This window comes from Acomys minous (assembly GCF_964271855.1).
Source record: "Acomys minous genome assembly, chromosome: 11".
In the NCBI taxonomy this organism is placed as follows: domain Eukaryota; kingdom Metazoa; phylum Chordata; class Mammalia; order Rodentia; family Muridae; genus Acomys; species Acomys minous.
Genome location: NC_140492.1, coordinates 98,793,170 through 98,807,157, shown reverse-complemented (window position 1 = coordinate 98,807,157; position 13,988 = coordinate 98,793,170). Strand labels below are relative to the sequence as shown.

At 46.2% G+C, this 13,988-nt stretch overlaps 1 long non-coding RNA gene across 1 annotated transcript in view; it reads left to right on the top strand.

The window, feature by feature from the left end:
* Positions 1 to 13,167: 13,167 nt before the first annotated feature.
* Positions 13,168 to 13,988, top strand: part of LOC311608264 — a 59,112-nt gene continuing 58,291 nt past the window's right edge. The window contains exon 1 of the long non-coding RNA XR_014782880.1: positions 13,168 to 13,336. This is a non-coding gene — a long non-coding RNA (uncharacterized lncRNA). The remainder of the gene's footprint in view (positions 13,337 to 13,988) is intronic.

The following is a 13,988-nucleotide window of genomic DNA, read 5'->3' as shown; positions in this document are numbered from 1 at the left end:
ATTTCTCTTAGATTTCCTGGATGTTTTGTGTGAGGAATTTTTTAGATTTAACATTTTCCTTGACTGATTTTTTTTTCAGTTTATTCTATTACATATTCTACTCCTAAGATTCTCTCTTCCATCTCTTGTATCTTGTGGGTGATGTTTGCATCTGTGGTTTGGGTTCACTTATCTACATTTAACATCTCCAGGATTCCTTCAGATTGTGTTTTCTTTATTGCTTCCATATCCATTTTCATTTTCTTCACCTGTTTGTTTGTTTGTTTCTTGGCTTTCTTTAAGGAATTTATTCATCTTCTCTAATTATTTGTGTTTTCCTTAAGGGACTAGTCATTTCATCTTCATTAAGTTGGTTTAAGTAGTTTTCTTGTGCTTCAGTTGGGTTGGAATATCCAGGGCTTGCAGTAATAGGACAGCTGGGCTCTGGTGATGCCATACTGCCTTGGCTGTTGTGGATTGTGTTCTTACACTGGCGTCTAAGCATCTGTGTTTGCAGTGAATATAGGTCCAGGTGCCCATCTCTGAGTTTGTCTTTGTTGCATGGGTATTTTATTCCTTGATTTCTGTTTCTTCTTTCAATCTTCTGGTCTTTGTGGTCTGTATTGTGAGGGCCAGTATGACCTCTGGACCAGCAGAGTCTTCCTCAGAGTTGGGGGGTGGACTTCCGGCAGCTAAAGTGGCCTTCGGGTCCAGCAGGGTGTCTCTGCTCCTCTGACTGGCATGGCCTGCCTCTGGGCAGCAGATATCCACCTGTGGAGGGGTGGGAGCAGGAAGGGATGTCAGCAGGCTTGTATCTTTGGACTTCAAACTGAGGGCATGCGAGGGCTCCAAGGCCTGTTCCGACTGGTGTGGCCTGCACCTGAGAAGGATCAAGTTGCAATTGTAAGAAAATATAGATACAAGCCAACTGCTGGGAGAAAATATTTTAAGAAGCACAACTAATAAAGGGCTATTGTCTAAAATACACATTTTTTCTTAAATTCAACTATTGGAAAATGAACCAATATTATTAATTTTTAAAAATTTTTTAGAACAAGTATTTTTAAATGGGCAAAAGATGAACAGGTCTCTCACCAACACACACACACACACACACACACACACACACACACACACACAGAAAACCTATGAGAAGATATTCAGCTTATCATACTGTGAACACATTAGAGGGTTGCACACTAAAACAGCAATGAGACATCACTACAGACCTGCTAGGATATCTAAAATTCAAAATGCTGTTGATACCAGTAACAGTCATTAGATGTAAAATAGTACACTTTGGAAGACAGTTTGGCAATTTCTTGGGAAATGAAACATGCTGTTACCATATGATCCAGCAACAACATTCCTTTGTATTTTCCCAAATGAACTAAATATTTAAGCCTACACAAATCCCACACATTTATAGTAGTTTTATTCATAATTGCCCAAACATGTAAACAACCAAGATGTCCTTCTTCAGGAAGTAAATGGGAAAGTAATCTGTGGTATATCTAGACAATGATATTTATTCAATATTAAAAATTATTCAATACTAAAAAAGAAACAAATCATCAGGCCATGTAAAGGCATGGAGGAAACCTAAATGCACATTAGAGGTTATCTGAAAAATCTGTGCGCGGAATAATTTCAACTATACGACACCCTGGAAAACACAGAAACTATGGGGATAACTAAAAGATAAGTGGTTGTCAAGGGTTACCGGGAGGAGGGACACATAGGCAGAGCAGAAAGGATTTATATGGCATGGTGACTACTATGAATTGACACAGTCGTGGTAGACATGCCACATTTTATTTATCAAACTCACAGAATGTACAACACCAAGAGTATATCCTAATATAAACCATATACTCAGAAGGATATTAACATGTCACTGTAGGTTCCCTGTTGATGGCATAGATTCCCTGACTGAGTAGGTGATATTAATAGCAGGGGAGGTTAAGCATATGATGGTGGGGAGTATATGAAATCTCTGTGCCTTCCATTTAACTTTGCTTTGTGCCTAAAACTTTTCTTTAAAAATAAATTGATTAATGAATCATCTTCCTCACACTGTTTGTGGTAAGCAGACCACTCAATAGTCCCCTGTGAGTTTTCCTTCGTGAGATTCCCACCCCCGCATGGTGCTTGTGACTCTGAGTGTAGTTTGATCGCTCTTACTTCCCTCTTGCTTCCCCAAGAAATCCCTCTCTTGCTTCCGGTTCATAGGATACAGTACGAGCGATAGGACACTGTCTTTCATTATTGCTTATACGAGCCTGTGATGGTTGTCCTGCTGGCGTTTTCTTCCTTGCTCACTCCCTCTCTGGTTATTCACATTTCGCCAATGAATGAAGCCAGAGAGGCCCGTGTGTGTGAAGGAAACTCAGCGTGGCCTCTAACCAGCTGCAGACTATTCCCAGGCTGAGTCTCCAAATGAGGAGGGTCTGGTCTCTCTCTCTCTCTGCCAGCACCTCGGTTACAGCTTTGTGTGAAACCCTGGGCACAGAAGCCAGCCAAACCACAGCTGGACTTTATAAATAAGATCATCAATACTTATTTCATGGCATTGAGTTTGGGGGATAATTTGTTTCGCAGTGATAGCCGATATTAATAACTCCTAGTGACACACAAGCTGACTTGTGCTTTTTTGGCTTTGGGATAGTACCCTCTTGACTTAATGTCTTCATGGAAAAGCAATTTTTTTTTCCATGTACAGTTCTAGCCTGGTCTAGTCTAGTTGGTGACCAAGAAACTTTTGAACCTCATCTCTGACCGTCACTGGCTAAGGATTCTGCAGCACAAAGGTGGGAAGCTTTGAGGGCCGGCTGCAATTTTAGTGTTAAGTTCTATTTTATGGTCTGAGTTAACTCCAGTTGAAAAATTCGGAGAAAGACGATCAATGCCAAGTTGTATGATTCAGCAAAATGGAGTGTTTTGAACCAGGCAGGAGTAAGACATTTCTGAATAACACAACTGTCCGGAGCTATGCCAGGTGTGAATTTCCAAACCCCAAAGTGCGGCATGCCTGCTTTAGTCTCTGGACCGCCTTCTCTTTCCCGCCCACAGTCACTACCTGAGTGATCTCAGCCCGTCTCGTGGCTTTAACATCATCCACATGCTGAAAGAGTCTAAAAATATGCCTGAAGTCTATGCCTTCTCCTTGAACTTCAGACTTTCTTTTTCTACAACTGCCTACTCAACTTCTCCACAAGGATGTCTACTGTAAGCATCTCAAACTTAACATATCGATATTTAAACCTTGTCTTCCCTTCTATTCTTCCATCTTTTAAAAAACGACTCAAGCCAAAAAAAAAAAAATCTTGGAGTTGTTCTTGACTCATCCTGTTCTTCCACAATTTATATTTAAGCCCATTAGCAAATCCCTTTAAAGTTCTTCCTTTGAAATAGCCCAGGATCTGGCCACTTCTCACAGCTCTCAGCATCCTTTCTAGGCAGCGTTGCTATAGCAACAGTCAGATCCCCTTCATTTCCACTCTCAATGCTCTTTCTTGCTCAGACTAGAAGCTCAAGGTCTTAGAAAAGGCATGCTGCTTAGGGTGCCCTTCCCTCGGGATGCCCTCTCCTCCCTTGTTCCGGTCACGCTGGCCTCTTCCTTGAGTGCAGCTGCAGTAGGGCCCCCTTGTGCTGGGTTTCCATGACGGTTCGTTATGCTTTTACTTCAGATATTACACGACCAGCCATTCCATTCTTCTAGATCTTCGCTCAGATGTTGGAGGAGCATTGTGACCTTGACCTTAGAGCCCTCTATTGCCCTTTTCTGTTTTGGAGACAAGACATCATGATAGAGCTCAGCCTGGCCTGGTGTTTGTGTTCCTCCTGCCTTTGTTGGCCATGCTCTTGCAGGACAGGCACGCATCACAATTCCCAGACTCACGTTGCTTCTATCTATATTAATTTCCTTCTCTGGCTGACCTACCATCCATTTACTAGTACAATACAACATGATAGTGTGAACTCCATGCAGTCAGGCATTTTTGTTTCCTTGGTGCCTGGAACAGTCCTTGGATCAGGCTGGACCTTGCTAAGTAGTTGCTGAAGGAAGGAAGGAAGTTCTTAAGGGGCCAGCTTCCTTTTGGTTTTCTGTTCTCATTACATATATCCATGTAGTAGTTTCCTGAGAACCCCAAGTCAAGAGAATCCACGTAAAGACAGATGGATTGTGTGTGTGTGTGGGGGGGCGGATTGCTTAGTGGGTAGAGCACCTGCTGTGTAACAAGTATAAGGACCACGATTCAGATTCTTGTCACTCATGTAAATACGGGGTCGATATGGAATCCCCACCCCCACCCCAATCCTAATGCTGGGAAGGTGGAAACTGGAGATCCCCCAGAGCAAGATAACCAGTTAGATTAACAGAATTGGTGAGCTCTGGGAGCAAGCGAGAGACCTTGAAGCAATATAGAAAGGTGGGGAAGGATTAAGGAAGACATCTGATGTCAACCTTGACCTCTACACACCAGTGTACCCATTTGAACATGCACTCACACACACATGCATCCGCACACAAGTGAACTTGCACACACATACATATATATTCCACAGGCATATCCGTGCTGGAGTTAAAAAAATTTTTTTTTGGTCCCAAGGACTCTTTCTCTAATTGTAAGTCACAATAGTGTGAGGTCTGTTCTTAAGGCATAATTTGTTTCTTCCTGTTTTTACCATATATACCGATGTTAATTTAAGCATAGCAGGAAAATGTTTGGGGGGGGGTCCTGTAGCCTGAAATAATTAGAATATTAAACTCAACGGGTCTGTTCCATAATTAATAAGGGGCAAGGTTTCTACATGCAGGAGGCATGCATATGCATGTTTCCAGTGGGTTAAGCGAACAATAAACTCGAGAACAAGGCTTTAGAATGTTCCTGCAGACCCTCCTCATCTGTAGACGTTGAAAACCACATGCTGTCTTGTCGTTAGCATGTGGTACCTCTCTTAAAATTTGCAAGTGCCTTTCTTCCTAGATGAGAATGATTGTAAATACCACGAGACATGATTATCAAAAGATATGCCCAAATACTGGAAAGAAACGCTCGAACAGAGAGGAGCCAGGCTCTGTGGCTGTCCTGGCTCACATTCTTTTCTGATGGCATGCTTGCAGGGAGGAGCTAAGGCTGGCTTGCTGAGCTCAGGAGCTGGATGACAATGAGAACTTAGCCGGCCTTGGCATCTGCTCGTTTGAAGCTTAACCTTCTGAAGAGTTGAGTGTAATTACATGTGGTTTCTTAAAAGAGCCTCGAACAAAGCAAATCATGTCAGGAATGTCCTAAAAGACATATTTAGAGGAGCTATGCTTTGGCCCCTGTGAGCCTGAATATACCTTTAAACAGACTTCTTCCTCAGGAACTGATGGAAGGCTCAACAGCACAAAAGGCAATAATCTTTTGAACTCAAATTCCTCCTGACTCACGGTATCCGACCCACCTAAAATGCTCCCTGCCTGGAACTCTTTAACATATGCAACCTGATCTCATGTACCCAGCCAGGCAAGTGAGCAAGAGAGGGTTGACCCAAGGAGGGCCGGCGGAACGCAGTGGTGAATAGAACTTGGTAAAGATGCATTAATAAAAGAAGACACAGAGAGCCCAGTGTTTCATTTCTGTCTTCACCTGGCAAAAGGCCAACCTGGGTGTTTAGAAATACACAGGCTCTTGTTTCTTAGGAGCATTTGGAGTAATTTCTGTGCACTGGGCAACGTGCTTTACTAATCCTCTGCAAGCGCCATGCAGCCAGTACACCCATCATACCTATTTTGCAGGGGATACATGAGGATAGGAGGGCTGATGATGCTCAGATGTACCTCATCAATCCTGGAGTTTGGTCCATATGTCGGCCTTCTGACCAGAGTCTCTACTCTCAAACACACAGCCGCTTGAGACCCAGAAAGCCCCGTGCACTGGACCATGCACCCGGGTCATCCCTGATAATTGCATTGAGCAACTAAAGGCATTCTCTGCAGCCTCTTCTTTCCCAGGAGGGTGGGGATACAGCCAATCCCCAAAAGCCCCTCTGCCAGGAAATAGTCCGGTCTTCCTCCAAGTGTATCTGTTTTCTGATTCCTTAAGCCTAAAGGGACAAAATGCATGGCATGGCCGTTGTCCTTTATAAGGCTAGTGGATGGCTCTGTGAGGTGGGATTGGAGCCAACACTTGTCAGAGGCTGAAATGGCTTTGGCAGAGTGCCTCTAAGAATAAGATTAGATCTTTAAGGACTTATTCTATTATTTTCTGTTCCCAAGGCACAGCGCCGTGGTTTCCTGTGTCTTGTCACTTCTTCGAAAGCCATTCCCTTTTCTGCTATATTTGTCATCCCATGGGTTATTAACTGGTCTAAGGCTCAGAACAGGAGTGAAGAGCCAGGAGGGTGAGAGCTGGTTGGTTTCCTTCAGGGTATTGGTAGGACTCTGATTATGACCAATACTAACCCAGAGGGGAAAGAGACATCTATTTCTATGTGTGGGATGACTAAATGAGAGAAGAGAGACAGAGAGACAGAGACAGAGAGAGAGAGACAGACAGACAGACACACACACACAGAGACAGAGAGACAAAGACAAGGAAGAGAGACAGACAGAGAGAGGAGAGAGAGAGAGAGAGAGAGAGAGAGAGAGAGAGAGAGAGAGAGAGACAGAGAGAGAGAGAGAGAGAGAGAGAGAGACAGAGAGAGACAGAGAGAGACAGAGACAGAGAGACAGAGACAGACAGACAGACAGACAGACAGACAGACAGACAGAAAACAAACAGAGAGAGCAAGCCTACAGTCATTTTTAAGGAACAGAAAATCAAATGTGTAGATTTGCATAGATATCTCTTATAAACACTGAGCCAGTTAGTATTGGGTACCTGCTGGATGCCCCATACTAAGACATATGATGGCAGTAAGATCGTAGGCAGGTCCCCAAACAGTGAGGGACGTCATCGGTGACACGTAGCTACGGTTAAGTCTGTGAAGAAGGGTGATTGTCGCCATGTGGATGGAAATACAAGACTTGACCCTGATCAGGGAGACCAGGACAGGGGTCTTGAGTGGGCTTCTTTTCTCTGCCAGTTAAATAATTAAATGGCAGGAAAATTCCCGAGTGCAGTAGGTAGCAGCAGGGAAATCTCAAATGCTGCACGCTGCAAACAGGAATAGACGGAGACAGCAGGTGAAGGAAGGCGTTTATTGGAGGCGAGGAACACACGCACGCATGGACATACAGAGAAAAAGACCCTTTGCAAAGAGTGGAGCTGGCTGGCAGCTTGGGAAGCTGAAAAAAAAAATCCAAGCTCTCCTTGAGGGCTGAGTTTTCATTGCTGGTTGTTTTGTTTGTTTATTTGTTTTTTCTCTCCTAATTTAGGGTTGTTCAGTTGGAAGGAAGATATGATGGTTGCTTGACGTATGTTATGTATGCTATGTAGTATATCCTGAACCAGCCTTGAACTTGTTGAGCCAGTCCATCAGCAGAGTAAGGATGCCGCCTACAAGGCCTTTAATTTAAGCTGTCATGCATTTTTGTCTCAAATCAGGAGGATACGGAAGAAGCTGGCCATCTCGGAAACTTGCCACCTTTATTCCCCAGGCCCATGGCCCTTTTGCCTATCTGTCTAACTCCTTGCTCTGGGTGTGTTAAGGGCTTTAGGCTTGTCCGAGTAAAGGAGGAGAGGTGAACTAAATCAAGGAACAGGGCATCTTTCCAGCCAAGCTCCATTTTGTGTCGGGGTGGGGGCGGGGGTGGGGGTGGAGGTGGGGTACCTGGCTGCCCAGCATGTGACATGACTCTCTTCGCTTACACAAAGTGGCAGGAGGGGTAAAGCAGTGGCTCTTTGCTTTCTCTGGCCTCTGAAGACTCTTGGCCCACACCCTCTTCAGAGCTATCCAAAGTTGTAGCCCACCTCCCCCATGAGGGGTAGGTAAGAGCAGCCAAGAGGCAAGCAACAGAGTGGCCAAACCTATTCACCTTCTTCAGCAAATTAGCTACTGCAAGTCTTCAACCTCATCCTTACTTCTTTCTGAGTTTTTTTTTTCCTTTGTGCCAGCTGTCACAAACACCTTGGGTAATCGGCCACAGAGAGTCTCCACTGCCCATCGTCACATGCTCCTTCTAGCCCACCGGGGCCACTGCAGAAAGGGCAGTGATCTCCTTGCAGGTAAATAAAAGGCTCTGGAGGGAAGGCCAGGCCCTCGCCAGCCCTTAACAGAGGAGCCAGGAGACCACGTTCTCTGTGTTGATATAACAGGTGCGAGAGCATCTCTCACTTCAAGCAAGCAAGCTTTAGCCCCCAATAAAGTAAATTATCCTTCCCTGCAAAATGGGAGCAGGTGAACGGATGCAGTTCCTTCTCCTCGCCTGCCCCAGGTGAATGACAGCCACCACCACCACCCAGATGCCACAGCTGCCCCTCTGCCCACATTCACAGTGTTTGAGGGGCACAGCGATTAAAAGCCTGGCTGACAAGGGCCATGGGATTAGGCACTTCCTCAGGAATCCTTCTTTGAGCACTTAAAAGCCAATCTGGTTTTATTTCCTAATAACTAGGCTTAACTACAATTCAGAGGTAAAGGCGGCAACCCGCAGGCTTCCGCTGGGAGCTCCCTTCACATCTGGGGCTGGTGGCTGGTGTGCACACTGGATGGGGGTGGGGGTGGGGGACGGGGGTGGGGATGTGTGGTGGGTGGGAGGGAGCCCACATCAGGAAGGAGGGCGCCTAGGAAGCAACACACAGATGCTTCACTGAGTGACAGAGCCCCACACAGATCATCTTGGTGTGTTTGTCCTCCCAACTGCTGTGACCACCCTTCAGGCTGAGACCCGCCACCATGACAGGCATCGGAGTCGCAGACCCCAGAAGAGGGGCTTGGAATGGGGAAAGGCACGCCCTCCCACATGCAGAAGAGAAAACTAAAAAGGCCTCTTGCAACCGCCGTCTTCGTCACAAAACCATATGTAAAATTGTTAGTGTAAAGAATGACGTTTGTTCAGAGTTTGAGTTTGAAATGCTCTGGCATGCTAGTGCTTTTGAATGCTCGTGCTCTGGCTGGTGGCACTGGTTTGGGAGGCTGTGTGACCTCTAACTGGTAGAAACAGGCCACTGAGGGTAGTGGGGGGAGGGTAGTGGGGAGGGTAGTGGGTAGAAGAAAGTAGCTTAATCAGTAAAGATGTTTTCTATAAAAGCATGAGGACCTACATTCAGATCCCTAGCACCTATATAAAAACCTACATGTGATGCTAGGCCCTTGTAGTCCCAGCACTAGGAGGCAGAGACAGGAGGGTCCCTGAGGCTGACTGGCCAGTCAGGCCAGCTGAATCTGCAAACCCCAGAACCCGGTGAGAGATCCTGTCTAAAAAAAAAATAAAAAAGAGGTAGATGGCTCCTTAGAAATGACTGTTGGCTTATACATGCATGTGCACACACGTGCATATGCTTCTGCATAAGAGTAGACATAGGAACACATGTGTAGACACGTGCACAATAGGGATGGGCCTGTGAAGGCTGTGGTTTAACGCCCTCTCCTAGATCTACTCTCTGCAGTGATGTGAAGAGCCTCTGCCACACGGTTCTGCCACCATGGCCTACACCGAGCCTTCCCTGTCAGGATGCACTGACAGCTTTGACTGAGAGCTTTCAAACTGTGAGCCAAAATTAACCTTCCCTTCTTTCTGTTGCTCCTGAGGGGTACCGCGGGCACGGGAACACAGAAGGAGCTAGTACATATTTATTTTCGGGGTCAGAAAGTAGACTACTATAACTGCGCCATGTGGTACGAGACGGTCTCCATTGGTAGCTGAGCAGTGTGTTACTAGGAGGTCTCTGGATTGCTGACTGTTCTTCTGTCAGCTGAGGCTTCTGAGGAGGGCAGTGTGCCCTCTTGCCTCAGCATAGACTCCTGACTGTAGATTCATGCTTATTCAGCCCACTTCCATTTACTCCATTTTGTTAGGACCCTCTTTTCTTGCTTTATACCCTGATCCTTCCATGAAGACAGTCTCTGAAGACTATGACATCGGTGGTTCTGTGATCACCTGTGACTCTTGGATGCTTCCCTGGCATCCTCTGGCCCCTAGTGACTTCGTTCATCTGGATTTATCTGTTTCTGGAAGCTTCTCTCTCAGTGAGGACAGTGGGTTAGCGTTGCACCCAGAAATAAAGAAATAGTCTTTCTGGGATAATTCTTCATCGTCGCTGGAGGCAAGGATCTACACGGTTGGTTTTCAGCTTGCATTGATCCCTCCTGGGAGCTTCTAAACACCCTTGCTGAGCCTGGCCTGCTCTTTTCAGATGAAAAAGCTTTGGTGGTACAGTTTAGAAGGCATTTTTAATGCTCCGCAGGTGATTCTCATGTGCAGCTTGTGCTGAGAGGCCATGATTTATTTACACACCCCTAGCCCACACCCTCTGCTCTAAATCTGTTAGGATGCAGGCTTGGAGCTTCCTGTTCATCTGCTCCCTGGCTTCAGAGAATAAAGTAAGCAATAAATTTACAGTGTGAATCCCTGCCAGGAGAGACAGAAAAGTGGGAGGGGGGAGAGAGGGCGAGCGAGCCATGTTCCCACAGGCTTTATCTACCTTTAGTAAAACCCACTGAGCAGAAAGCTGCTGCTCTGGTAAGGAATTCCTTTCATCTTGGGAACAGCCAGGGTGTGTGGTACACCCTCTAAACTCGTACACTCACTTTTGCCTGCAAAACCCTTTGAAAACTCAACCATCCTTGAAGATGGAGAAAAGCCAGCCTCTGACCCAGGTGGCCTGGCAGGTGCTTGTCGATTCAAGGTGTGAGCTGTAGCACGTGGGGCAACATCATCCTCCAATCCCTGGCACGTGCAACCCTTCCCTCACACGCTACCCAGAACTGCTAGTCTCAGCCTCAAGAAGGTGCATCTTGCGCTGACCTCAGTGACTGAGTCTGCAGTGAGGTCTTAGGACGAGCGAGCAGGAACGGCAGGTGAGGGAGGGTCTGGCTTAAATGATGTAAGATGCGGTGAAAAGCATCCCCTGCTTAGGTCATGGGATAAACCAAACCAGTTAAAATTCAGAGCGAAGTTCATTAAACCCTACCGGAATTCTTAGGCAAACACCACCAAAGTTCAGAGATGTGTTTGCTTTCTCTCTTTCCACTTTGACACCCTCCCCCACCTCCATGTCACACCCCTGCCTCTTTGACATGGCAGTTTCTCATAATAAGCTCATACTGTACCCTGGATAGAGAAATCAGGCTCTGGTTGGTTTTCAAAAAATACCCTCCAAACATCTTGAAAGAGTCTGATTTGGTTGGCCACATTGTGTTTTTTCAGTGTGAGCTCATAGGAAACGGCATCTAGGGTTCTGTAAGCTGCTCCTTGTGTGGAGCCCCACTTCAGCTAACGTACAGCAATGCCATCTTCCAGCAGGACTGGTCATAAGTCATAGCCATTATGGGCAAATGACAGTTTTCACATCTGCCTTCCACTGTTTAAGTTGTGCATGTCTAAAATAACAACAAAGGAGCTGCTTTTGTCCCTTGGGTGGGGACCCACATGAGGAGGGCACAGGTTGCTACAGGGAAGGAGGCACTGATGTTGGTTACATCTTTTGTCTGAGATTCTGAAGGAGGCTGAAATTGCTTTGGGCTGGTACAGCCAGTTTGTATGAGCGTTGGCACACAGAACTTCTTGGGAAAAGACTGGGCTTTAGGATTTCAGAATGTGACCATGACATGTGCTTATAATCCTCAAACTTGGGGGGCTGAGGCAGGATGGTTATGAATTGGGCTACCTAACAAGACCTTGTCTCAAAACAAAATCATCATCATCATCAATGTATTTTTTTGCGGGGGCTGCCACGACTGTCACAACTGGCTAGCATAAACAACAGAAATCTACTGTCTCACGTTCCAGAAGTCCAAGGTCAAAGGGGTCAATGTCACCAGAGCTGTTAGAATCTAAGCCCAGCTTCTGATTGGCTTTTCAAGCTAGGCTTGGCCACACACTTTCAATACATCAATCCAGCAATCAACAGAGAAAGGAGCTTTATTCAGCGTAGCAACACTTGGAAGACGAACAGATGAAGGGGTCTAGTGAGCTCCAAGTTCATCTCTTGGGTTCTAACATGAGGTATAGGTTTAAAGAGAGGGCAATTGCAGGGCAGACTAGAGCAGCCCTGGTCAAGTATGGGCCTTCTCAGCACTGAGCTCTAGTCTCTTCTGCAATGTGCTCTGACAGATCGTCAGAACTGTGTGACCTCTCTCTCTGGGAGACAAGTGCTCCCTCTGGCACCAAGCTTCAGCCTTTTTCTCCTCCTGGCGTGAGATTCCTGGGGGAGAGTCCAATTCCTTGGAGCCCATGGCCTCAATAGTCTGATATCCAAAGGATGGGGCACAAGGGTCTCTCCTCAGAGGGGCTTAATTCTTGCCACGATGTTCACACAAGCAGGCTTGCTTCTTGTGAGGGAAGGATCTGTGCCGGGCCTCCCTCCCTGGCTGATGGGACGTCTGTTTTCTTGTTCTCTTTCACATCTTCTTTCCAGGAAATGTGTCTGTCCCTATGTCCAGATCTCCCTTTCTATAAAGGACTCACATGGTCAGGGTCAAGCCTAATGATTATATTTCAGCACAACTGTGTTGGTGAAGGCCCTGACCATACATGCTAGCACATAAGGATGCTGAGGGTTAGGGAGATGCCTCATCTTTCTCATTAGGCTCAGCTCAACTAATGGCCAATCACAACTAAAGTAAAACAAACAAACAAACAAACAAATAAACAAACCAAACCCAAAGCAAACTAAATTTGCATTGTCCCTTAATTAATGTACTTGATTCTTGCAATCTTCTAAAATCAATTCTATGAGTAGGCAGCGGCAGGGTCACGTGTCAAAGAACAGAGCCCCAAGGTGGTGTGAGCCAACGCACGATGTAAAAAGAGTGAGGTCTAATTCCTAGAGATCTTTCCCGTGTAGTCGGCATATCCTCTGCCCTATGAGGCTCAGTCTAGCGGGTATTTTGAGGCTTCTGTCAGCCATCAACCTTTCTCTTCTGTGAAATCTGTTGCCATGATTTAGCCAAGGGTGTGCTTCCCATGGGCTGTCACATGATCGAGCCAGCCTGGGGAACGGGCGACTTCTGTGAGAGCTGGGATTTGCCTCGAGGACTCCAAGACAGCTTTCCAAATCTTCCTTCTAATGCAGGAGAGAAGTCCCTCGGGAGGATAAGAACGGGGAGAAACTGGACAACATTGGCAACGAGGTTCTGCTTATAAGAACTTTGTCAGGGAAGGAGCCGGAGGACCCTCGGAGAAGCCAGCTGCTGTGCACGCTGCAGTCGAAGAGATGGGATGCGAGCTCATGATACTCCACAGCAGATCCAGCATATTTCAGAGGTAAACACATTAATTGTGGGGTCATTAAAAAAAAAACGGGACCGACTATATTGTCCATGTAAATGCCTAGTCAGTTTTTCTTCTTTTCTTTTCTCAACTGGACTGTCCACCTTAAAAGCTCCCTGGCTTTTACTCCTCCCCATAGGTAGCAGGCTGTCTCTCTAGCCTCTGGCCCCGCCTCTTAAGTTAAGTCTCTAAGTCTCCTGCTTCCATAAGACTCTCTGAAAGGTCCATCTTGACACCAGCACTGAGAAACCCACACAAAATTTTGCTGGGCATCACCGGAAGAAGACAGAGTTCTTCCATCGGCAGGCCATCGTTCCCCGATCTTCTCCAGGGAAGCCACACCCTCCCTGTGTGGTTATTCTGAGGAAGCCCACCTGCTTTCTCTACAGGCTCAGCAGCTTTCATCTTGACCATGCCTACTCCATTTCACATGTTTACCATAAATATTAGCTTTTTTTTTTTTTTTAACCCACGAGGACCAGCTTGCTTTGTGGTATGTCAAGTCCTCACAATCAACAGATTTTGTTGTCATAGTGTTGACCCCTCCCCACCCCCCACCCCCACCTCCCAAGAATTTTCCTCTATGTTTAAAAAAAAAAAAAAAGGCCAATGGGTACTTTTGCACCTCAAGAGGCCACCTTAAGTT